Source organism: Heterocephalus glaber, unplaced genomic scaffold, assembly GCF_053883595.1.
Source record: "Heterocephalus glaber isolate CG9 unplaced genomic scaffold, H.glaber_assembly_v1.0 deba00000621, whole genome shotgun sequence".
Lineage (NCBI taxonomy): Eukaryota > Metazoa > Chordata > Mammalia > Rodentia > Bathyergidae > Heterocephalus > Heterocephalus glaber.
This window is the reverse complement of record NW_028258153.1, coordinates 32,506,700-32,529,612: the sequence shown is the minus strand read 5'-3', so window position 1 is coordinate 32,529,612 and position 22,913 is coordinate 32,506,700. Positions and strand designations below refer to the sequence as shown.

At 41.6% G+C, this 22,913-nt stretch overlaps 2 pseudogenes; both read right to left on the bottom strand.

Annotated features, from left to right (window-relative positions):
• Positions 1 to 2,015: 2,015 nt before the first annotated feature.
• Positions 2,016 to 3,500, bottom strand: LOC101716158 (centrosomal protein of 57 kDa-like; annotated as a pseudogene).
• A 14,954-nt stretch (positions 3,501 to 18,454) lies between these two features.
• On the bottom strand, positions 18,455 to 19,596 carry LOC147829427 (eukaryotic translation initiation factor 1 pseudogene; annotated as a pseudogene).
• Between the last annotated feature and the right edge of the window lie 3,317 nt (positions 19,597 to 22,913).

Sequence of the window (22,913 nt, the reverse complement as noted above, 5' to 3'; positions counted from 1 at the left end):
AGTTTGAGACAGGGTTTCGCGGAGTTGGTAAGTTCTCCAGGATGGCCTAAAACTTGTGATTCTCCTATCTCAGCCACCCAGAGTGCTAGAATTACAGGTGTGCACCATCAGACCCCAAACTTCTGTTCCTTTTTTTTTTTTTTTTGGTAGTAACAGGCAGAGAGACACACAACTGCTTTATTTCTTTTCTCTTTTTTTTGGTAAGAGGGATCGAACTCAGGACCTTGTGCTTTCAAGGCAGGTGCTGGAACCACTGAGCTAAATCCCCAGCCCAAAACTTTTCTTTATAACATATCCAGCCTCATAACACACTGTGATTACTGGGACTCAAGAGGCCTCCACAAAGGGATACACCAGTGGAACAGAGCAGGGGACACAGTGGATTGCAGTAGCTGATGAGCTATTTGGGTTCAGACATCCCCCAAGAGAGGGCAATTGTCAGATCGCCATCTTGGAGAGGGGCTGAGCTCAGAACTCAGAGCAGTTGCAGGCTGGCTCCATTAGGATGAGGCAGACCAAATTCAAATTGGCAGGAGGTCAAGGACCAAAGTTCAAGCTGACAGCCAAGTTTAAGCTGGCAGGAGGCACAGAGTGGTGCAGGCTGAACAAATTGAGTTCTAGCCTCACAGCCAGATATAGCCTGAGCTTCCAAACTAAAGGCACAGGCTTGCTAGGATTATCCACTACCCCACTCTAAATCTATGATTGGCTTATTGGAATTAATCAACACGGATCAGGGCTCTACGTACCCAACTTGTCTACCAGTGACAACAGAGACACGCCTCGAAGTGACTTTTTGTTCTTATTTTCTTCTTTTATTTGTTGTATTGGCATTATGGTTTAATTATAGAAACTAAGTCTTCTTTATTTCATCTGTGACCCATTGAGGGGTCACATTGGTTGTTCAGGAGGGTGTTATTTAATTTCCATCTGATTATGAAGTTCTTGTGGTTACTTTTGCATTGATTTCCAGTTTCACTGCCCTATGGTCTGATAATATGCATGGGATAATTTCAATTCCTTTGCATTTACATAAGCATCTTCTATGAGCTAGTATGTGGTCTATTTTGAAGAACATCCTATGTGGAGCTGAGAAGAATGTGTATTCTGATGTTGTGGGGTGGAACACTCTGTAGACATCTACTCAATCCACTGTTCAAAAGTTTGGTTCAGTTCTGATATTTCATTGTTGTTTTTTTGTCAAGTTGATCTGTTTACTTTTGACAGTGGGGTATCGAGGTCCCCATTACAATTCTATTAGTGCTTATTATATTTTTCATTCATTAATACTTGTTTTATGTAGTTGGGTGTATACTGCTATTTGGTACATATATATTTATGATTGTTATCTCTTCCTCTTGAATTACTCCTTTACAAGGATGTAGTGACATTTTTTGTCTCTCTTAATCAGTCTTGATTTGAAATTCACTTTGTCTGCAAATAGAGTAGCTACCCCTGCTTTTTTTTTGGTACCGGGGATCGAACTCCGGTCCTTGAGCTTGCGCAGCAGGCAGTGAAACCACTGAGCTAAATCCCAGGCCCCTACCCCTGCTTTTTTCTGGACTCCTGTCACATGGAGTATTGTTGTCCATCCTTTGACTTTCAGTCTATGAATTTCTTTTTTTTGTAGCAAAACATTTATTGGCACATTTTAGGCATACGTAATGATAACACTCATCATAGGGAATTTGCACCTGTACCTGATGGATCCTGCCTCTTCTTTCCCTTTACCCCCTCCCCTTAACCACCCTCCCCTCCCTGTGTAAAAAAGCTTTGTTTCCATTTTTTTCTTCTATTTTCTTTTTTTTCTTGTCCCTTCCTTCCTTGCTTCCTCCTCCCTTTTTTTCCCTTCCCATTTGAACATTTTCTTCCCATTTCCCAATATCCATAATATATTTGAGTCCTTATTTCCACTTTCAGTTTCTCATATCAGAGAAATTTCAACATATGTCTAATTTATTTCACTTAAGAGTATGGTCTCAAGGTCCATCTATTTAGCTATAAATTTCTGAAGCTCATATGAATTTCTTTTGAATTGAATGTATTTCCTGTATACAGCATATTGTTGGATCTTGCTTCTTGATCCATTCTGCTAGACTGTTTCTTTTCTTAGCTCTAACTTCCTTTTTCTGTTTCTCTAGCTTCTGTTTCTCTAGCTGTGCTTGGTATTTTTGCTTCCATCTTTTCCTCTAATGCCTCCAGTTCATACTCGAAGCTGTCTTTCAGTTCAGTGTTTGGTGACTCCTGTATAAGTTTTGCAAGCTGCTGGTGATCAAAGCTCATCTGGCCAAACTCATCCTGTAAAGTCTGTAAGACTTCTGACAATTCTTCATTGATGCTGCTGGAAGAGGGAGGTGTTGCTGACTTCTTACTTCTACTACCTCATGAAGGTACTTGTTGTGCCAAAGGAATGTTGTTCACTACTTGATCATTGCACAAAACTTTACTGTGCTGTTTCATTAGGTGCAAGACATGCTGAACGTTAGCTACCACAGCATGGCTAGGACTAGTGGACTTTCCAGCCAGAAATGGCATATCACATAAGCATAATCTATAATGAGGTTTTGAATCAAAATAATTCCTAGGTCCCTTCTTTTCTGGTGGTTTTCACTTCTTTTTTTTATTATTTTTCTTGCACTGGGAGCATATGAAATTTTTTTCATCTTCAATGGTAAGTCTCTCTGTTTCTAGATCAGTCTGCAACTCAGCTGCCTTAGCTTGCATACACTTCCTTTCCTGTTCTTCTTAGAATTTTGCTTCCAATTCTTACATGTTTTTCTGCAAGGGCTTGCATTGTGGTAAGTTTGTTATATTCTTGTTCCAGAAGATCCAGTTTTACAAGTTGGCTCTGAACATGTGTTTGATCACGTTGTCGTTCTCTTTCCAGGGTCACCTGTTTCTCTAAGACAGATGTGCTCTCCATTTCTGCATACTTTATCATGTTCCAATTGTTTTTCTAAAAGATTACATTTATTTTCTGCAGCTAGCAACTGAAATGTCACTTCTTTTTTTTTGTCACTTCTTGATTGTGCTTTGATTCTTCATTCTTTGAATTCTCTCTTTCTTGTATCTATCTGTTCATCTAGTACTTGGTTTTTTTTTTTTTGGTACCAGGGATCAAACTTGGGACCTGGCGCTTGCAAGGCAGGTGGCAGAACCACTGAGCTAAATCCCCAGCCCCACCTAGTACTTTTTTATATTCAACTGTTTCTCCAGACAAAGTTTTCATACTTTCTTCTGCCTGAATCCTCTCAAGTTCCAAGTGTCAAATCTTATCTTGAAGATTCTTCAGAGCAGAAAATTATGGCTATTGCTTTCTGAGTAGGCAGTAAAGGCTTATTTGGGGAGCGTCATAGTTCACTCTTAAGGAAAGGTTTATCAGGTGGATATAATATATATGGAGATGAAGAACGATAAACCATATTTCCATTAGACATTGATGGTTCAGCTAAGATATTTGAGAACTGAGAATCAGAAGCCACAGACACCAATGTTGCCATCTTTATGGTCTCACAGTGCGGGCCTCCACTGACTGGGTTTGCTCTGAGTTCCTGAACTCTTCTTCAAGATTCTAGAGCTGCCCACCAGGGGCGACCCTAAGAAGAACCCCAGGCAGAAGGGAAGGGGTCCTGCTGCCAGGGTAACTACACCCCTGCCACACACACCCACAGGGACACTCACGCTTAGAGCTCTCGCGGAAAAGCCAGGCTGTTTCTTTTGACTGGTAAATTAAGACCATTTACATTGATGGTTATAACTGATATATATTGACTTATCCTTGAAGTCATGTTATTTCCCTGATGTTAGTTCCCTTTTTTCCCCCTCTGTTTAATTACTTTCCTTGCCTGATGGATTCATTCTGTTGGGGTTCATGGAGTTGTAGTCCTTGCCATCTCTTTCTAGAATGTCATTCAAAACATTTTGTAGAGCTAGTTTGGTAGTTACCAATTTCTTCAAGTGTTCTTTGTTATAGAAGCATCTTATTTCTCCATCAATTTTGAAAGATAGTTTTACAGGGTAATCAATCTTGGTTGGAGGTTGTATTCTTTTAGAGCTTGAAATACTTCAGTCCAAGCTCTCCTTGACTTGAGGGTTTGTGTTGAGAAGTCTGTTGTGATTCCAATGCACTTTCCCATTACATGTGATTTGTTTCTTTTCTTTAACAGCTGTTCTTGTATTGAATTTCTGGAATCTTGACTATTATATTCCTTGGTGTAGTTAGTTGTTGTTGTTTTTGTACTGGGGATCAAACCCAAGACCTTGCACTTGACACCACTGAGCTAAATCCCTGGGCCCCCCCCTGCTTTTTTATTGACTCTCATCAATCTTATGTTATTCTTCTTTGCATCACTAGTAGCTGCTGGATTGATTTCTTGTGGTTCCTTGCTATTTTAAGAAATATCTCTTTTCACAATAGCTAACTGCAGGGCTGGGGATTTAGCTCAGTGGTTTTGCCACCTGCTGCACAAGCACAAGGACCCAAGTTCGATGCCCGGTACCAAAACAAAACAATAGCAAACTGCAATCCTGTCTTCTATATCTGATATTCGGTCTTCACATTGGCTCATTCTGCTGTGTATACATACTTTCAATGAAATTTTTTATCTCCTGGATATCTGAGTCTGTTCCATGGATTCCATTTCTTTCCTATGTTGGGCATTCATGGTTTCCATCATTTTCCTAAACTCCTCCAATTTTTATCTCTATCTGCTCTAGAGTCACTAACCATGTTTTCCATTATTGTCATTATCTCTGTAGTTATCTGGGAAACTATTTATTTTATTTATTTATTTATTTTTTTGAAGCAGGGTCTCCCTTTGTAGTTTAGGCTGGCTTCGAACTCACAGTGATCCTCCTGCCTCAGGCTCCCTAGTGCTGGGATAACAGGTGTATGCCACCACGCCTGGCTCTGGAAAACTATTTCTGATTTGATTTTTTTCTAGAGCCTCATTCATCTGCTTTGTTACTTCCACTGTTACCACTTCAGAGAGTCCAGGTGGGTGGGTTTTAAATTGGTCCATCTCTTTACCCCTGGATTTGCCTTTGGTGAGCTGGAAGTGTGGGGTTGCATCTTCCTTAAGTGTCTTTTCATTTTGTATTTTTTTAAGTGTAATTCCTGGTTTTATGCATGTAAATTGTGTATGACAAGTAGCTTTATTGCTAATATTTAGAACCTGTAGGGAGTGACTACTTCTCAGAGATGTCTTCCAGGTGTAGCTAGCTTTTGAGTTTTGAGTATGTTTCAAGATCCTACCTCATCAACTTTTGGGGGATGAAAAGTTGCTCTCTATTTAGCCTAGCCCCTGGTTCTTTGGCATTGGCCTATAGAATTGTTTATGACTCCTAGGCAATCTCAGTCTTGGTATACCATAAAGAACAACTGATTAGAACAATTATGTCACCTTGGCTAAAGTAGTACAATCAACAATAACAATAGCATCAAACATAGCCTCATAAACAGCAAACTGTGGTAACTACTAATTTGCCGTCTTTAACTGTATGAACTACATTTGTGGTTATATAACAAAATCTAAAATGAACCAGAAAATTGTATACAGTAAATAGGCCCTCAATATGATGATTTTAACCCTCAAGGGAAAAAAATTAAAAGAGATTGGGGGGGCCAGGGATTTAGCTCAGTGGTTCCGATGCCTGTCTTGCAAGCGCAAGGTCCCGAGTTTGAGCCCCAGTACCAAAAAAATAGAGGGAGATTGGGCCGGGGATTTAGCTCAGTGGTTCCAATGCCTGCCTCACAAGTGCAAGGTCCTGAGTTCGATCCCCAGTACAAAAAAAAAAAGTGCAATTTTAAAATTATTATTTTTCTTGTCTCCTTTCTGTCTATATTTTTTCTATCTTACCTCAAGGTTCTCTCTTACTTTGCCTGTTCTTGGCCAAGAATAAGACTCCCCCTTCCCAGTCAGCACAAAGTCTTCTTATTGTTCCACAATTCTGAGAAGGAAAAATTTTGACTTCAGTTTGGGATCAAAAACTGTTAACAGTTGACTTGATCCTGGAAGTTCCTCAAATGTAGTTAAACTAAACACAAAGACATACATTTCTTGGAAAAAACCCAATAACAAAAAAATTAAATAAATTTGGATATATTCAGCTATTACACCATAGTTGGTTGATTCTGAGACAAAAAGAAAACTCATTGGCCTTACCTTACCACCAGGTCATTCCTAGTGAAACTGATGTAGGGCATATGATATAGAGATGACATACGGACCTCCAAAAAAAACAAGGGAAATATTATAACACCCAACCTGCTAGAGGGGCAATATACCAAGTTTGTGTTCTCTAAAATCAAAGAATGAATTCTACAAACAACGGAGGCTAAGATTAGGAACAATTTATTGAGAGAAGGATAGTTTCTGCCTAAGAGAGACAGAAGGGGATCCAGAAAGTGGGTTACTCACAGACCCTGCTTTTCAAGGGAGTTTTATAGAGCAAACTCACGAGGTGAGGCGGGTGTAAAGTGGGACAAAACTATGGTCAACTAATAAGATTACAAGTATAGTTGCTTTGGTAACATTGATCCAGTGGAAAATCACAAGGTGGGTATGAGGTGGGACAAAACTATGGTCAACCAGGGCTGGGGATTTAGCTCAGTGGTTTCGCCACCTGTTGTGCAAGAGCAAGGACCCAAATTCAATCCCCAGTACCAAAAAAAACCCCCCAACAAAACAACAACACAAAAAAAGCGGGGGGAGACTATGGTCAACCAATGAGAGTACAAACATAGTCACTTAGGTAATATTGACTAAATGGCAAATCAAATGGGGAAGTAAATCATGTAGCAATTGTGCATGAAACAAACAAGGACCTTTCCTGAAAGGAATAGGCTAAGGAGGTTTAGGTTCCCCACCCAGAATGATTGATGCCTATTTAGAATATCAATCTCTGCTGTTCATCCTGAGGGGAAGTATTTGGGTGTAGTCAGTTCTCTGTCTGGAAGCCTGGCCTTCCAGAGTGTGCCTCCAACTGAACTCATGAACTCATATTTTGGATATCTAGTAGTGATATAGGGGGAAGAGATGTAACTCCCACACCTGCTAGAGATTTTCGGTGGAAAGGGGCGGGTCAGGGATCTTTCTTGGAAGATCTTTGTCCCCCATCCTGGTGAATGATACCTACTTAGAATATCAATCACTGCTATTCATCCCCCTTGTGTGTGGTAGTTTCTCTCCTTTTACAATTCTGGCCTTCAGTGAATGTGTCTTGATTGTCCTCCATATTGGCTCCTTGACTGTCCTCTATGTTGGCTCCTCCTGGGCTGGCCCTGTCTAACTGCCTAAAAGATATCTAATTAACTTATCTATCTGCCCTACTACTATGGGGTCAATATTGTTATAAAGAATCCACTTGTCAAAAATAGGCTTTTGAAAGGAAAGTTAAAATTAAAATCAGACTAAAATCAGGAGATTCTAGCAGCTAGCTGGGAAAAGCTGAGTTTATCACATCTGTGCATGAATGGGGTGACACTGGAAGAGACAGTGGCAGCTAGCTGGGAGAGATTTCATCCTTGAATGGATGGGCTAATACAGGGGAGAGGGATAGATATTAGCAACCAACTGGGAAAGGAATTAGGCTTATATAGGTATTGAAGCGGCTAAGGAATCTGGGGTGAAATATTTATGCCTTGCATGCCCAAGGGTAGTTTGCTCAGGTTGTACACAATTACTGGCCTTCTTGATGCCAGGGGGTTGTATATTTTGAGTCCATTTGCCCTATTTACTGGGAAGCTGCTGTTGTTTGTTAAAAACAGCCTGTTTGCTTTGTCCCATTTGTTTGTGAAGGATTCATTTAAATCAGGCCTGACAAATATTAGCCAAACTCCTGCTGTACTTGTAATCTTACTAGTTGGTTATAGTTTTGACCCACATTGTACCTACCTCATGATTTTTGCTCTATAAAACTTTCTCAGAGAAGTGGGCTCATCGTCAACCCATTCAGGACCCCTCCTGTCTTTCAGGAACTGTTCTTATTCCCCATTCTTATTCTCCAATAAATTTTCCTACTCTTAACCTCCCTTGTTCCTTAGAATTCATTCTTCAACTTCAAGGAAAACAAACTCAGTGTATCTGATATCTAGCAGGTTGGGAGTTACATTTTTCCCTCACATCAAAACCAAGGGACGGGACGGGATAATTTAGCTCAATGGTGCTGTGGCCTGCCTCGAAAGTGCAAGGTCCTGAGTTCGATCCTTGGTACCAAAAAAGAAAAAAAGAAAACATGAACAAACTCTCGGCTTTCATCTGTTTTTGTTTATTGGCTTTTTTCACCAATTTTGGAGGCCATGTAGCTAAGCAGCCTACCACTGCCATTAGCTCCACTATCAGTAACTCTGCCATGGGCTGGGTCTTAGGGTCCCCAGGCTGAAATAAGAATTTATTTATTTATTTTTTTTGGTACCGGGATCAAACTCGGATCCTTGCGCTTGCCAGGCAGGTGGAAGAACCACTGAGCTAAATCGCCGGCCCCTGAAATAAGGATTTAACCCACCCCTTTAAGTATGCAGGTTCACTGACTCCCACCCGGAAAAAAGTTTCAGGACGAGATAGCAAAAGAGGTAGGACAAGAATTTATTAGAGGAAGATAATAGCAGAGTGTGGTTACTTAAACAAGGCACACTACACTTGGAAAGGATCGTTTATACGTTTGGGAGGTGAAAATCTGTGGAATTCAATAATCTATAGTCAGTCTCAATCTGGGCTTTAGAGGGTGGGGGAGGATGGCCCAACCTTAGTGAGCCATTCCTGGAAAAAGCCAAAAGGGTGGTCCCTTTATGGGTGAAAGAGAACCATTTACAAGTAAAAAGGAATGCACAGTCCTGTTTGCAGCTGAAAGAGAGTGGTCCCGGTTTGCTGTTTTGGGAGAAGAGAAAGAAAAGTAAATAAATGGGGCTTGTGTTCTGAGGCTGCACTTCTTTAAAGTACAAGTTTTAAGATTTTGATTTCCTTGTCTCCTACCTCCCTAACTTTATTTCTTCTATTCTACCTCAACTCCTCTGTTGTGTGGTCACTCTGGGGCCAGTTATTTAAGCAGCATTTCAGGAAGTTAGTGGCTGCTTTTCTTCTATTTTAAACCCCCGACATTTCCCTTGGGCCTACACAGTTGTCCAATAGGATTGACGTAGTCAGAGAACACAATAGAGATGGGACGCGCAGACTCCTGGGCCTTGGCTTGTTGCTCATTAGCAGTGTGATTTATGTTTTATTCTGAGTCAGTCAAGAACTTTTTTTTCTTTTTTTTGGTACTGGGGATCGAACTCTGGTCCTCGTGCTTGCAAGGCAGGTGGTGGAACCACTGAGCTAAATACCCGGCCCCAGTCAAGAACTTTAAAGCAGTTTGCTAAAAATTATAACCTTTCACTTGGGCCTACAGATGCCCAAAAGGTAGCTAAAAGCAGAAGAAAGCTTGACTTCCATTTTGTACCCTTTGTTGCCTTAAAACTTTGTGTCAAATTCCTTCTCACTTCTACAGACAGGTATGTTAATAATTTAGGGAATGTCTACCTAAAAATTGGCAACACAAGGTTGATTAGCTCTGAATTTACATAATATCATCCCCCTTCAAAATTGAAGATACCAAGATAAGGGATTTATAGAAACTTTCTGCCACACCCAGAAGTATCCAGATGTTGTTCTAAACCTGTGATCACCTGCATTCCAGGAAAAGCAGAGTCCCACAAGACTGAAACTATCAGAGAGCCATGAAACCAGGACTGAGATAATGATCAACCAGACCCTGTTCACCAGCTAATCCTTAAAAGCTGGCCTCCTGATCTGCAGGTTGGCCATTCTGAACCCCTGTGTCAGAGTGCACCTCCTAGCTCAAGCTGGAGTCTTTCTATCTTCCCATCATTCAAATGAAGGAGTTTCTTTTTTTCCTATACATTTGTGTTTTAGTTTTAATTTCCACTTCTTCTAAAGCAGGGATTCATTCTAGCTGGCTTGAACATTCATCCTACAAAAAGCCATGAAGTTTGACAATACATAGGCCGACTTTCCCTGCCTCCTTTCTTTCCATCTTGCTTTAGGCCTAAGACAATCTGTTTGTTTAACCCATAACTACCCCTAAGCCCTGGGTGTCCAACCTTTTGACTTGCCTAGGCTGCACAGAATGAAGGATCTGTCCTGGACCACATATAAATGGTGTAATCTTTTAAAATGCAATTAATATTTAAATTTTAAAAAATTATTACAGTAAAAGATACATTTCCATTAATCTCCTCCTCAAAATACTCCCTCTCACATTGAATACATTTATCCCACTGTTCTTGCCACTTTCTGAAGCAGTTCAGGAAGTCCTCTTGATATAGGACACCAAGTAATCCAAATAAGCAAAATAATCCAAACAAGGAAAATATAACTCCCAAGCTGCTAGATATTCAAAACATGAGTTCATGTTCTCTAAATCAAAGAATATATTCTAGGAACAATGGAGATTAAGAATAAGAAAAATTTATGGAGAGAAAGATAGCTTCTGTGTAAGAGAGACAGAAGGGGGGCTGGAAAGTGGGTTGTCTGCCCACCCTACTTCACAAAGGTGTTTTATGGGGCAAAGCCACCAGGTGAGGTGGGTATAAAGTGGGGATGAGGTGGGACAAAACCATCATCAACCAATAAGATTACAAATATAGTTGCCCAGGTAAAATTGATTAAATGGAGATCAAATGGGGAACCTGGTTACATAGCAAGTGTACATGGATTTCCCAGGAGGAAGGGGCCAGCTAGGGATAGTTTGGTCCTCAATTAAGGTGACTGATGTCTCTTTAAAATACCAATCACTGCTATTCACCCCTAGGGGAAGTATGTGGGTGTAGCAGTTTCTCTCTTTTTAAAGTTAAACTTCAGTGAATGTGCCTCAGTTGTTTTTTATGCTGAGGGACCAGCCTTGTCCAACTGCCTTATAATAATTTCTAACTAACCTCGCTGTCCGTAATACTCTTTCATGAGTGTCTTTAGTTGTGCTGTCCTGGCTGCCTCAATATCTAGAATCCATTCAAAATGTTGACCTTTCAAGGTCATTTTGACTTTAGGGAAGAGCCAGAAGTCACATAGTGCCTGATCTGGTGAATAAAAAGATGAGGACACAGCATTAAGTTTTTACAGCCTGTTTCCATTGGATGGTACTTGTATTCACTGTATTTTTAATTACACCTCTTAAAGACGCTGTGTGTGGGGGCCAGGGATTTAGCTCAGTGGTTCCACCACCTGCCTCAAAAGTGAAAGGTCCCAAGTTGGATCCCTGGTACAAAAAAAAAAAAAAGACAGTGTATATGGCAGGCATGGAGGCAGAGGTAGTATTATCAGGTGGCTCCTTCTAAAAGTGGCTTGCCAAATAATCATTACCAGGTTTTAGGTTGCTCACCTCTCCTTCTGGAGTTGGATTCCAGGTTTTTCTCATCTCAAAAAAAGAACTGAACAAAATGAGCCAAAAGCAATGACAAAGTTTATTTGAAAAAGTAAAATTGAGGGAGAAACTGGTGCTGCATAGCCAGCTTGAGCTGAGTAAAAGAGGTAAAAGTACACCCTGGAGGACACGGGGTGCTCTATTGTGAGGAAAACCACTGTCTTAGTTATTTTTCTCCTTGCTGAGATAAAACACTCAACACTCAAAGTTAAAAGGGGAAAGGTTTATTTGGTTTAGAGTTTGTAGAGGCTTCAGTCCATAGTCGGCTTGCTCCAAGGCAGGGTGGTATGACAGAGGGGTGTCCCAGAGGATAGAGTCCATGGCACAGCAGGGCAGGCAGAAGCAGTAAGCAGAAAGCAACTGACAAGTGATCACACTAGCCCTCTTTCTGTCCCTTATATTTTATCCAGGCTACCCACCCTAAGGGCAGGTAGCACTCATACCCAAGGTGGGGCACCCCAATCCTACCCAGAACTATGCCAAACCAATCAGTGGTCTAATCTAGCAATCACACACCCTGGTTCCCAGCATCACATCCTTGATCCTAGCATCATACACTCTAGATCCAGCCACTCCCAAAAAGCACCAAATATGACCCCACGAGGCTTCAGGGGACCTCTAGCCAGAAACTGTAACAACCGTGATAGCAAGCTCTTCCTGGTGCCTGTGTCCTTTTATACTCTCTAACATAATGCTGAATATTCACGATCTTGTAGGGCCCTATTGCCAGCTATTCAGGTTTCATAGCAGCCCACAGGCTGAGGGTGGGACAGGCTCGCCCTAAATCCTGTCAGGGAGGTAGCCTTGAGTTTTATCGGCCCCTACCATCTCCATCAGTTCCTTCTTATTAATGCTCTACATTGCAGGTGTTGGTGTACAGCTGATGGTTTATAGCTGGTGGGGGGCTAAGCATCAGGCACACAAATTTGCTTTCAGGCATTCAGTACTGGGGATAGAACTCAGTTCCTTGCACTTGAGCAGCAGGCGGTGAAACCACTAAGCTAAATCCCCAGCCCATACCTTGGTTCTTCATCAGGTAGGACAACTTCTTCTGAGAACCTTTCTTTTTTCTTTTTTTTGGTAGCAGGGATCGAACTTGGGACCTTGCACTTGCAAGGCAGGTGGCAGAACCACTGAGCTAATTCCCCAACCCTTTCTTTGTGGGCTTTTTGTTTTTGTTTTTTTGGGTTTTTGTTTGGTTTTGTTGTTGTTTTTTTTTTCTTTTTGAGAATCTTATACTCCTGTGATGTTTGCTTCACAGGTACAAAAATTTCAGTTGTGCTTTAATGGGAAGAGTAAGGAAACTAACACAACTTACCCATTATGAAGCAGATCATTTGAATAGGTGGATAACTATTAAAGATTTTTGGGGTTTTTTGGTATGTAGTATTGGAGAGTACACCCAGGGCAATGCACTAAGCTACATAACCAACTCTTTTTTTATTTTTTGAGACAGGGTCTCACTTGGTTGCCTAGGCTGGCTTAAACGTGTGTGATCTTCCTGTGGGACCGCATAACTCCGTAATCATAAAAGCTCCCCCAGCCCCAACATAGTGACTGATTGTGAGTTAATGGTTAAAATGTGCTTGTTAGCTCTGGGACACTAGATAAAATCTGTAACAAACGTAGGGTTCTTAAGTGAATTACCCAACTCCTTGTTTGTCTGAAACCGATGTTCCGGACACAGCTATCTATAAGACAATCTGCAAACATCTTTTGACCATCAACATTTTTTTCTCTTTTCTGTAAGTTCTGCTTGCTAACTTCCCCTGCAACCCCCTATAAGAACAGCCTCAGACTCTGAGCCAGTTGCCTCTCTAAACTACTTTGCTTTGGGAGTGCCGTCTGGCCAGACTAATAAAGGTCTGTTTCACTTTCCAACTTGTCTGGTGTGTTCCTTCCCGGGTGTTCTTCGCTGCAGTCAGCTCCTCGGAGCATTTGGTAAGGCCCTCGGTCTTACATTCCTGCCTCAGTCTCTTCAATATGAATTCCTAATATAAAAATACTCAAGATGGAAAAATTCAAGGTCAGATGGTTTCTTTGGAGAATTCTACCAAGTGTTTAAAGAGTTAACACCAATTACACATAATCTCTTCCAGAAAATAGAAGAGGCAGGAAGATTTGCCAACTTTTTTTTTTTTTCCAAAAAAGGTTAAGTGCTGGGAATTGAACCCAGGGGTACTCTACCACTGAGTGAAATCCCAGCTATTTTTATTTTATTTTGAGGTAGGGTCTTGCTAAATTGCCCAAGGTGGCCTCAAAGTTTCGATCTGCCTCTAGATGTCCTCCCCAGTGTGCTAACAGGTGGGGCTTTTTGGAGGTGGCTGAATCTAGGGTATGTGATACTGGGATTAAGGGTGTGTAGTACTAAATAGTCCACTGATTGGAAACACCATAGTTCTTGGTGTGGCTAAATGGATTTACTGAAGACAGAAGCCTCAATTTAGGTGTGGGTGGCACCACCCAAAAGGCTTGTAGCTTGGACAAGATAAAAGGGAGAGGGAGGCTTCCGACGTGCTGCCTCCTGCCTACCCTTCCATGGACTGTTTTTCCTCTCATACCCCTGTGCCATGCTGCCCTGCCTTGGAGCCAGCTGACTGTGGACTGAAACCTCTACAAATCTTTCCTCCTTTAACTTGTGACTGTCACGTATTTTGTTCCAACAATGAGAAAGTAACTAAGACATCTGGCTTCCAGCTCCCTTGATGAAGTTAGTGTTACCTAATTGTCACCAAAACCACATTTGAAAGTGAATCCCCTAAAAATCCAATGTTGGAGAGATGAGTGTTGGGGAGAAAGAAAGGCTGTGTTCACTGGTCAGAGAATGAAGAAGTGGGATCCCATTCTTGAAAATCAGCCCCTAATGGTTGATGGATTACAGGTAGAGGAAAGAAATAATGTGGACAAGAGACAAGCTAATAAAGGGGAAGAATGTTCATATCTTCTCTTGGAATTGACAGAGATCATCCAAGAACTTTGGTGCCACCTCTTTCACTTCTTTCCAAGTCTCCCATTTACAGCAGCTAGAGGTGTCTTTAGCCTTGAAGGGGGAGGAGAGAGATGCAAGTCTAGGTCAAATTATCCTCATATTATAGTTCTGGACAAAGCACTTCTGAAATGCTCAGTTGTCTGCATGGAGTGCTGCATAGAATCTGACCCAAAGGTCAAGAAGCAAAGGAGACAGACAATATAGAAACAGAGACGCCAAACCTTTCACCCTGTTGTAGTCACTCACTGGACATCTGCAGACACAAGTGAACAATCAGTCTTTTCAGCAAAAGAGGCTCTCAAGTCCCCAAAAGGCAACTGTTATCGTCTTAACCCACATAGGGGGAGTATTACCTACAGTGAAGCTAGTGGGAAACTAATAATATATTGCCCAGCCATGTAACTCCAAAATTAGTAAATTTTAAGTAGCTGGATGTGGTAACATATGCCTATAATCCTAGAACTTTGGGAGGCTGAGCCAGGAGGATCACAAATTCCAGTCCAGCCTGGGCAACTTAGTAATTTAGTAGCACCTTGTCTCCAAACAAAAATAGAAAAAGAGGACTGGGGACATAGCTCATGTAAAGGCTCTGGATTCAGTCTCTAGTATATAAATAAACAGTAAATAAACAACAAACAAAATTAGTAATTTTTAAGTCAATTAAGACCAAGTGAAGCTAGAGGGTTTAAGTTTTACCTCAGTGTGTGCAATGTCAAGACAGAAGTATAAAAATATCACAACAAAAACCCAAATAGCTACAGACTCCCTTGTGAGTAGAAATACGAATATTCTCAACAAAATTTTAACTAATAGAATTCTCAACAGCTTAATTTTTTAATGTACTATTACCAAGTAGGGTTGAGACCAAGGATATAAGATGGATTCACATTTGAAAATCAACCAGTGTAATCCACCACATTAACAGTTTACAGAGGAAGAAATCATGATGAAAGCATTTAATGTAGATAAAGCTTTTGACAAAATTCAATCCTCATTTATAATTAAAAACTCTCAGAAATAAGGAAATAGAAACTTCTTCAAGTTGATAACATCTACTACAATTAACATTATACCTACTCATGAAAGATTTAAAGTTTTCTTTTTAAGATCAGAAAGAAGGAAAGGATGTCAGCTCACACTAGTCTTGTGTTGCTGAAGGCCCTTTGCATTGCATAATGCAAGAAAAGAAACTGAAAGGCATATCAATGATATAGATCAGCAAGGAAGACAGAACACTCCCTATTAATAGATGGCATGATTTTCTATGTAGAAAATTCTAAAGTATTTAAAAAAATTTTTTTAGAGTTAATATAAATGTCAGTTGTATTTCTACATATTAACCATGAACATGTAGATATCAAAATATAATGCCACTTAAAATCACTCAATAAATACTTAGGTGTAGCTTAGTGTATAGCTGTGGTCCCAGCTACTTGAGAGGCTAAGGCATTTATGGTGCCTAGGAGTTCAAGGTTGCAGTGTGCATTGCCTGTTGGTGTCCACTCTAAGTTCAGCATCAATATGGTGACCTCCTAGGAGCAGGGAACCACCAGACTGCCTAAGGAATGAACTGGCCAGGTCAGAAATGGAGCAGGTCTGGGCTGGAGATTTAGCTCAGTGGTACCACACCTGCCTCTCAAGCACAAGCTCCTGAGTTTGATCCCTGGTACCAAAAAAAGAAAAAAGAAATGGAGCAGGTCAACACTCACATGTGATCAGCACTGGTACTACACCTCTAATTAGCAACTGCACTCCAGCAGTTAGGTTACAGACAAACATAGCAACAACAATCTCAAAAATAAAATAAATCCTGGTCATGGAAGCTCACATCTGTAATCCCAACATTTGATAGGCTGAGGCATACAGATTGCAACTTCAAGGCCAGTAGTCTGAACTACATGATGAGACCCTGTCTCAAAAAATTAGAAAATAAAATAAAACTCAGTTGTAAATCTAGTAAAACATGTATAGTATTTGGATGCTAAAACCTACACAATGCTGAGAAATGCAATCAAAGAAATCTGAATAATGGAGAGCCAGTGCTCCCTTTGGCAGCACAAATATTAACAATGGAGAGCCATGCCATGCTGATGGATTTGAAGACTTCACACTATAAAAACAGTATTTCTCCCCAAATTCTTTTTTTTTTTTTTTTTTTGGTACCAGAGATCGAACTTGGTTTCTTCCACTTGTGAGGCAGGTGGCGGAACCACTGAGCTAAATCCCTGGCCCACTCCCCAAATTTTTGTCCAAAGGTAAGGCAATCTCTATCCAAGTCCAAGCCAGATTATTTATGTAGACAAGATCATACTAAAGTGTGTATGGAAAGGCTAAGAAACTAGTAGAGCTAAAACAATTTTGAAAAACAATAAAGTAGGAGCTGGGCTTTGGATATGGCTAAGTGGTAGACTGTTTGCCCAGCATGTATGAAGCCCTGAGTCTCATATCCTAGAACCACGGGGGAGGGGGGAGGGAATAAAATAGGATTGCAAGATTTAGAATATAGCTACACTAAGGAATACTGGTATTCATAGAGAGATAGACTCTTTGATCAATGGAACATGACAGACAACCCAGAAATAAACCAACATAAATATGTTCAACTGATTGTGTAAAAGCGATTCAGCAGAGATGGTGGTGCTGGAACACTTGGACATATGTGGTTAAAAAAAAAATAGAACTCAGTCTATGTCTTATATCTTACAGAGGAATTCATTCAAAATGGATCATGGTGCATGTGTGCAATTCTAACAGTGAAGTGGCTGAGGCAGGAGAATCATGAGGCCAGGCTGGGCTATATAGAGGGCTAAAACCCAGCCTGAGCTATGCTATATAGTAAGACTCCGTTTCAAACAACCAAAAAAAAAAAAAAAATTCATCAACTTTATTGTAAAATGTGAAACTATAAAACTTACTAGAAAAGATTATAGGAGGGCTGGAGATATAGCTCAGTGGCACCACACCTGCTTCGAAAGCACAAGGTCCTTGAGTTCATTCCCCCCAAAAAAGAAAAGATTATAGGAGACAATCTTCAGGATCTAGGGCAAGTGAAAGAATCTTTAAATTTGGTACCAAAGCTGGGTGTGGTGGTGCAGGTCTGTAATCCTAGCACTTGGGCGTCTGGGACAGGAAGTTTACCATAAATTCAAGGCCAGCCTGAGCTCCATAGTGAGTTCAAGGCCAGCCTCAACTACAGAACGAGACCCTGTCTCAAAAAGAAAAATATATTTTTAAAAATTAGGAACCAAAAACACAATCTATGAAAGGCAAAGAATGATTAATTGGTCCATTAGTTTCTTGGGGCTTCCATAACAAATTACCACACTCTGGGTGGCTTAAACACAGATGTTTATTCCCTCACAGCGCTGGAGGCTGGAAATCTGAAACTGAGGTGTCTGCCAGGTCATGCTCCCACTGAAGGCTCAGGAAAGAAGCTCTTCTTGCTTAGGGTTGGCAATCGCTGTTAACCTTGGGGTTTCCTTGGTTTGTCAACACATTGTTCCAATCTCTGCTTTTGTTTCCCATGTGATGTCTCTGTGTCTCTCCCTTCCTAAAGGACAATAGTCAAGGGATTTGGAGCCCATCCTAACTCTCTGACCTTCTCTTACCTTGGTTATGTCTACAGAGACTCTTTCCAAATAAGGTCATATTCACAAGCACCTGGGGTTAGGACTTCGACATTCCTTTTTAAAGGACACAATGCAATCCACATGGTTAGACCACATCAAAATTAAAAACTTTGATCTGTAAATAAATACCCGATAAAAGGCTGAAAAGACAAACTAGAGAGGGGGAGAAGATATTTGTAAAGCACATATTTGACAACAGCCAAGTACCTAGATTATATAAAGAACTCTGACAATTTAATAAAAAAAAAAATCCAAACATTTCAATTAGCAAATAAGTAAAAGTCATTAAGAGATATTTCACCAGGGCCGGGGATTTAGCTCAATGGTTTTGCTGCCTGTTGTGCAAGCACAAGGACCCGAGTTTGATCCCCGGTACCAAAAAAAAATAAAAAAGATATTTCACCAAAAAAGATATGTATTTTTTTTTTCTGAAAACAAGTTTTATTTAAATTAGGGCTTAAATACATTACATAACAAAAACTGGGAGAAAAACCAAAACCAGTTGTTACTTCACATGGCGCTGGGGCCTGCTAGGAGTGGGGAGCAAGCGGTCGCCGGCTACACTGCCAGCCAGGCGGGTTTGTTCCCTCGTCAGAAGTTTAACTGCAGTGGGCTGGCCCTTCGTGCTGGGGTTTGGTGTCCTTAGCTAGGATTCTGGCCCCCAAGCCCCTGGCAGCCAGCTGGGTGTCTCTGCCTTGCTGGGGAGGGTCCCCATTTGTCACCCGGTGGGGTGAGACCAAGGGCTCCCTCTAGTGGCGCGCCACGCCACAGTCTCACCCCGTGCTCTCGGGGCCCTGCTGGAACATAAGGGCGCTGCCGGTTCAGGCTGCACACTGCCGGCCCCAACTGCGTGAGCTCTGTTCAAATGAGGGACTTCCAGACTAGACAGCATGGCTCTTTTCAGTTTATTGCATGTAGGAGTTACACTAGTCCAAGGGAAAGTGGACCCCAAATGGTTACATTATACAAGCCGTGAGGTTTTTAAACTCGTGACCAGGGACAGAAGGGATATTCTACTCATTGCAAGGAAATCCTCACTTAAGCTTCAATGAGCCACAATTACTTAAAACCCATGAACCTCCAGCTGATCGTCTTTAGCCAGTCCAGTCTCTACCGGGAACTGGCGTATGTTCTTGCGCTGGTCACCCTGGAGCTGGATTACTTCTCCATGTTCTGGATGCTCGATTACCAGTACCATTGCAGGCAAATTTCTTCTTAAACGCCTTCACCACTTTCTTTTTATCGTAGTCATCAGCGATCCCTTGGACAGTGGTAAGGGTCTTCCTGCCGTTTCTCTGTTGGATTCTTATATGGATATAATCTTCAGTGCCGGCAGGAAGCAGGTCATCACCCTTACTTGCATCAGCAAAGGGGTCGAAAGAGTGGAGGTTCTGGATAGCGGACATACGATACGATTCCTTTTCCTCGGTGGAAATGGCCTGCGGAAGGCGGCTGCGGGAGAAGGCGGGCGAGGGGGACGGATCGCCGGGAAGCAGGGGGCTCAAGGGGGAAGCAGCTGAGTCCTCGGGGGCAGCTCAGTGACTGGGGCCAAGATATGTATTTTTGAGATGGCAAACAATCACATAAAAAGGTGCTGTGATTAATTTTATCTGTCAATTTAGCTAGGTCTTATGGGTAGAGATATGAGTCCACCAAAAAAAAAAAAAAAGCCCTGGGCCAGGGGATTTAGCTCAGTGGTTCAGCAGCCTGCCTCGAAAAGCTCAAGGGCCCGAGTTTGATCCCCGGTACCAAAACAAAAGCCTTTGGGCCAGGGATTTAGCTCAATGGCACCACGCCTGCCTGGCAAGCACAAGGTCCTGAGTTTGATTCCAGGTATCAAAAAAAAAAAAAAACAACCCAAGCCTTTGAAAATCTAGGCACATCCAAATGAGGCACTGTATGTGGTAGCTTGCCTTTAAAAACTAAAAATGGGGTGGGGAATTTAGCTCAGTGGTTCCACCTCTTGCCTCGCAAGTGCAAGGACCTGAGTTCGATCCCCGGTACCAAAAAAAAAAAATGAAATTAGGCCAGGGATTTAGCTCAGTGGTTCCATCGCCTGTCTCGCAAGCGGGAGGACCTGAGTTCAATCCCTAGTACCAAAAAAAAAAAAAAAAAAAAGAAATTTAAAAATTACTACATAAAGCCAAATGTGGGGTACACAACTGTTACCCTACAACTTGGAAAGGTGAAGCAGGAAGATCTCAAATATAAGGCCAGCCTGGGCAACATAATGAGCCTCTACCTCAAATCAAAATTAATTAATTAATTAATTAAAAATTGAGAGATTGTGGGTTCAATTGTCTTGTGATTTTAGCTTACATGTTCAACTAAACAATTGAATTGACCTTTTTTTACCTTAAGGGAAATCTCACTCTTTGAAAACAGTATCAGACCATTCAAAAGAATTTACAATTTATTCATTTGTGAGGATGACCTATGCCGTGGGAAAACCTTGTTTGCTAAGCAAACAACTGAAGTTCTTGAGAAGAAAGTCAAATACACATGAAATGTTTGAGGGAACTTAAGTTGAAAAAGCTGCTCCTTAAAATGTATTTAAAAGATTTGCTAGATACATAAACAGAATAATGCAGGCTTAACTTAAAGAAGAGCTAGGTCTTTACATTTTTAAATTCACCAATCTTAAATTTGTATAAATCAAATATTGACTTAAAAAAGAAACTTTGCTGCCGGGTACGGTGGCACATACCTGTAATCTTAGACCTCTGGGAAGCTGATGTTGGAAGACTGCAAGTTCCAGCCAGCCTGGGCAATTTGGTGATTTAAGAAGACCGTACCTTGAAATAACAGGTCAGAAAAGGGCTGGGGATGTAGCTCATTATGAAGGCCCTGGGTTCAACCCCAGTACCATAGAAACCAAACCAAACCAAACAGCAACCCCTCCCTAAAAGCTTGCCCCAAAAAGTAGCCTGAGTGTGGAAAGAGAGCTGCTCTCAACAATGTTCAAAAATGTACTTTGAGGGCCGGGATTTTGCTCAGGGGAGCCATGCCTGCCTCACAACACAAGGTTATGAGTTTGAGCCCTGGGATGGGGGTGGGGATGGGGCACTGGGGGACCCTTTGAAAAGAATGAAGTTTTCCATGAAAATAAGTACTCTGCAGACCAACAGTGGCAGTCCCCGAGCAGTGAAGGGGGCAGATGCAGTTTATTTTACACATTTGTGGCACTGTTTTACAGCCATTCCTTGGTACCCTTGGGGAGTTGGTTTCAGAACTCTTCACAGATATCACAATCCAATGATACTCAAGTCCTTTATGTAAAATTGGAAAATGCATTGACATTTAACCTATGCATATCCAACCCACACTTTAAATCATCTCCAGTGATCGAATACAATGTAAATACTATTAGATGTATATCTAGTACAGTATAAATAGCCACTACATAAATAACAAGAAAATATGTTCACTACATATGTAGCTTAAAAACATTTTTTTTTGTCTGTGTTTGGTTGGATGCATCAATGAAGAACCTGTGGGTATGGAGGGCAGAGTTTATCTTCTACAGGAATTATATATGTCATTTGTTTTTTTGGTTTTTTTTTTTTTTGGTACCGGGGATGGAACTCGGGTCTTTGAGCTTGCGTAGCAGGAGGAGAAACCACTGAGCTAAATCCCCGGCCCTGTCATTTGTGATAAGAAAATGTATTGAGGGCTGAGGATTTAGCTCAGTGGTTTCTCCTCCTGCTATGCAAGCGCAAAGACCCGAGTTCGATCCCGGATACCAAAAAAAAAAAAGAAAACTATATTGAAAATGTATAACAAAGTCATTTCTTCTTTCTTCCAAAGGATGGCCTTTAACCTTGTATGTCTGACTTTTCACACACACAGGCGCGCACACACACACTGGTAAAAAAGATGTATTAAGTTAGCTTACAAGGTCAGGGGCTGGAGAGTCCACAGTGGCCTGCTAGAAAATGCAAAACAAGAGAGGTCAAGCACCAGTCTGAGACCAAAGGCCTAGAAGTGCCCTGGAGGCTCCACGGTAGGTGTCCAGGACGGTAGGCCAGCAGGCCCCGAGAGGGCAGTTCATGAAGCTGTGAAAGTAAAGCTCACAGTACAATGGAGACCCCCAAAAGGTGGAGAAGCCGATGTGGACTATCTGAGGAAAGCTGCAAGGAGAGAGCAAAGTGAGCTCAAGAGAGACGCCCTGAGGGTTATGACCACCGGCTGTGCCGCAGGGGCGGGGCGGCCTAAGCCCTTCTACATTCACATCTCTGCCATGTCTTGTCCCAGTGCTGGACACAGCTACAGGATTTGGTCTTGCTTTGCCCAGTTCCTTTCCAGTCCCCTGTTCCTCCCTTTTGAAAGGGAATCTTTATCCAGTGCCCTTGTGTATCAGCAGTGTTTGATTTTCTTTTTAATTTTTACAAGGGCTCACAACCAAATCTTCTCAAAGAAGATTTTAGACTCGGACTTTGCAACAGTGCTGAAGCTGTTAGGACTTTGGCAACTCTTAGAGATGGATTAAATGCATTTTGCATAAAGAGGTATGCATGAGCCTTTTGGGGGCTAGTACACATCCCAATCATCTTGGGAAACTCTCTACAGACACACTCAGAAATGTTTTACTAATCTGCTAGGCATTTCTTTTTGGTACTGGGGATCAAACTCAGGACCTTGTGCTTTTGAGGCAGGTGCCGGAACCACTGGGCTAAATCCCCAGCCCCTGCTAGGCATTTCTTAATCTGGTCAAGATGACATATCATGATTAGTGGTCACATCATTTCTCCTGCACGTGTGACAGATTCTTCCTCTAAGATCGACTCCTATTTGAACAGCATTATCAGCGCTGCACAGTACTCTAGCAAGGCCTGGCTGCCTGTATGCAGACAGTACTGTGAAGTGCTTTATCTCCA